Here is a 4,226-nt window from a genome sequence, read left to right as displayed (position 1 = left end):
TTCCTTGAGAAGGAGTAGTGTACTTTTGACAGTCCACATGGTACCATCCCTCAACACAACCGGACGTAAAGTTAAACACTCTTTTCTTAGGAGACGCATACCCCCAAGAAATTACCCTCAATGGCTTTTTCATCAAACTTTCCCACATCCTTTTTCAACATAGTACAAGGACACCCAAATGGTTCCAAGTACTTTAAATTAGGTTTACGGTTATTCAACAATTCATAACTGGTCTTCTTGAGTCTTTTAACAGTTAGAACTCGATTGAGTGTATAACAAGCAGTATTCACCGCCTCATTCCAGAACTGGACAGGAAGCTTTGAATCAGCAAGCATTGTTCTAGCAGCTTCAATCAAGGTTCTATTCTTTCTTTCAGCAACACCGTTTTGTTAAGGTACATAAGGTTCACTATATTCACGGTGAATTCCCTTTTGGATACAAAAGAAATCCAATATAGTGTTTTTGAATTAAGTTCCATTATCACTTCGAATTCTCCTCACCTTTTGTTTGTAAAGTGATTCGATTTTAGTGATAAGATTTTGTACCAAAAAGCGTTTGATCTTTTGAACTCATAAATAAAACCCATGAATATCGTGAATAATCATCTGTAACAACTAGGCAATACCAGTCTCCAAAAATACTCGCCCGATTCACTGGACAGAACAAATCCATATGAAGTCGTTCAAGCGGAGTATCAATGGAATTCAATAACTTAGATGGGTGCGATTTCTTCTTCTGTTTGCCCTTTTTGCAAGCAACACAATGATCGGATAACTTAAAATTCTTTAATGACACACCCTCTACCAGATCATTTGCCATCAAGTAGTTCATCTTTCGAACATGTATGTGACCCATTCTTCGATGCCAAAGTACTGAGTCTTTCTCTGTTGCTTTCGAGACAAAACACGTTTCGATCGATGTAGATACTTTAGAATTCATATTCAAGACATAAATATCATTTGATCGAGGTGATTGCATGACAACCATGTCCTCGGGAATCACATAACCCGGTTTCAAAATCAGACATTCTTTATCTGTAAATACTGTCGTGTATTGCTTATCACATATTTGCGACACACTCAATAAATTATGATCCACTTTATCACAATAGTTAACTTTTTCAAAAGTAATCTTCCCATTTGAAACTTCACCTTCTTGTGTAATCATACCCCCAGAATTCCCAGCAAACGCCACATAACCCCCTTGAATATTTCTCACATTTGTTAAGAGGTTGAGATTCCCAGTAATATGACGAGAGCATCCACTATCCATGATCCAGTTTTCACCAGAAATGGTCTTGGATGTACCCTACACACAAAAGAAAATGATTAGTTCAAAAGGGCAGCCCAGGCCTCGGTCTTAGGCACCTTTTGGTTTCCTTGAGAAAAATTAACTTTAGTTGCATTCAATTGTTGTTCATCAACTTGAGAATAAGTTACAGGTTTCTTAGACTTTCGTCTTAGATACGAAGCTTGAACCACATTTGAATTAACATTTTTGCATAATGGTTCAGTAGGAATAAACTTAGGTTTAACGGAACCATGAATTTCATTCACATGAACAACTTTTCGAAGATGTACATTCGAAAACATAATATGAGTATCATCAGCATACGACACAGGTCGTTTCAGAATCTCCTTTACCACAGGAACTGGTTTGGAGTGTTCCTTGATAAAAGGATGAAGATTCTGATAGTTTTTCTGGCCACAATTTCTTACTACACGACCTTGTTGACCGCAAAGGAAACAACTTCGCATGTCAACATGATGATGTTGAGAATTTGTTGGAACATGTGACACAGATGATGAATGAGAACTCACATTTTTAGTCATGCTCTTAGCAAAATCATCAGATAATTCAGATTTCTTTTTCAAGTAAAAAATCTAAATTAGAGCAGTTCGAAAAACTTTTCAACGTATCTGTCCCAGTTGACTTCACAAAGTTAATTTTTTTAGCTTGTTTTAAAACCTGTTTTGCTTTAGTCAATGGGTCAGATGGAGCTGATGTTTTCGCTTGAGCATACAAATGTTCAAGTTCATGAATCTTGGAAGTTTCATTGTGAAACACACTCTCAATCAGTTCAGGTTTAATGATACTTATTGGAATGTCTTTCTCAGTGAACATCGTGTCCATCCCCTTTAACTTAAACACACGAGCAGATGATGGCTTAGATGCATTAGGATTTATGAAACGCAACAAATCCTCATCAGAAATTTTTGGTTTTTCTGGTTTCTTAGCCTTCAGCGGTTTAACATGAACATCTTGTTTCATCTTAGTTGTGTCCGAACCATACACAGCCTCCTCAAATTCATGAGGTTCATACAGTATGTGATTAGAACTTGGAATGTTCTTGTTCTTGTGTATAATTTCAGGTTCAAACACATCCTCAATGATAACTTTGTCAACATTTTTAACAAAGACTTTGTTGCTTTGAACATGAGGTTTCTGAGTTAAAGATTGAGATTTAAGACCTTTAGTGGTAACAGGTTTGATTTTTCTGAAATCACAGGTTCTTTAGGAATAACGTCTTCCTCAGTTGGAGCAAAAGGATTTATTTTATAATCATTGTGAAATGGTGGAGGGATTTCAACAAAACCTATACATTTCTTTGAATCCTTTTGTTTTCCGGAAACTTCTATAATTTCATTCAACAGAAAAGAAGAATTTCAAAATTTACCCAATTTGTTCTTTAACTCAAGAACCTCATTCTCAAGCTCGGTTATCTTTGAACGATGTTTCAAAATTTCTTGAAACTTTTGGTCATTAATTGTCATTTTCACAGATAACTCAGCTTTGAGATCATGGTTACTTGTCGACAATGCTTCAATCTTTTCACGAGATCTCATTTGAGATTCGAGGGATTGTCGATAAGTATCCTTTAGAGAAGAAATTTCTCTCACTAAATTATCATTGTGATTCTTTAAAGATTCTAACTTAGGTTTGTTAGATTCACAATCAGCACAATTTACTTTAACAGATGATGTAGCAGAAATAGAATGACTAACCTCATTAATCTTAGCCATGCAAGCAAAAACAGTTTTAGGCTTGTCACAAGAATCATCAGACTCCGATCCAGAATCATTATCTGAAGACACCTCACTTCCACTAGCATCATGGAAATCTTGAGTCAACCCGAACAAAGCCAAATTAGCTTGAGTATCGTTGCACAGTAATCGTTGTGATCAATCATCTCCATTAGCTAACATTGCTTGTGACCCAGAACTTGATGGTTTCTTCTCAGCATCATTACCTCGTGGTGTTGAAGAATTTGAATTTTGACCACAAGGACCATTATACTCCTTTTTCAGTTTGTCACATTCTTTTGCAAAATGTCCGAATTCTTGACAATTATAACATTTCACCTTCAACTTGTCAAATCCCAACTTCTTGTTCAGGGCAGAAAGATCTTTTCCGGTTCTTTGCATGAATCTTTTCACCTTATGAACAATCATTTCCATGTTCCACTTTAAATCCATGATTTCTAAGTCATCTGGATCAATCTGAGCATAATCTTTATCGGTCAGATCACTAGTGGCGATTTTACTACTCACCAGATTTTCGTAAGATGTCATGAAAGCTGATAAGAAAGCAAAATTTTGTTGACGTTCGGAGGTGATGAGTATTGATTTGTTGAAGACGAACTTCCTGAACCAGAAGAAACATTTGGTGATCCAGAGTTACTAGCAATATAAAAACATGCTCTAGGATCACTATATATAGTTGTTTCATTTTCTCTTGCGTTCTGTGTCAGAAAAGCAGTGATCGGTGAAATTGTTGAACTTAGAGGCATGCTCCCACCATAGAAAGCGGGATCTTGAATTTCCTTGGATGACTTTTGACACTTGAGATCATACTCACGAGCTTCAATCTTTTGTAAAAACTCACTTGCAGTCAAGTCTTCATTGAAATAACTGTTTTCTTTTAATACCATTACAAAAGTAGAGTACGAACTTGGTAATGCACTCTTAATAGTATCAATCTTGTCAATCTCAGAAATTTCTAACTTCATTTTATCCATTTCAGCAATCAAGTGATTGAATCTCGTTGTCATCTCTTCAACCGTTTCACCTTTGAGTAAATTAAAATTTCTGAATTGAAACTTAAGCATCACCTTTTAGCTTTCAGCCATGTTTCCCATACTTCACATTCGAATATGTTGAAACAAAGAAGCATATATTTTAATACTACCCACTTGGTGAAATATATTTTCAGGTAAAGCCATGGTT

Source organism: Bidens hawaiensis, unplaced genomic scaffold, assembly GCF_021521415.1.
Source record: "Bidens hawaiensis isolate Kalapana, Puna unplaced genomic scaffold, B.hawaiensis_p1.1 tig00016852_1, whole genome shotgun sequence".
NCBI lineage: Eukaryota > Viridiplantae > Streptophyta > Magnoliopsida > Asterales > Asteraceae > Bidens > Bidens hawaiensis.
This window is presented reverse-complemented; position numbering follows the sequence as displayed.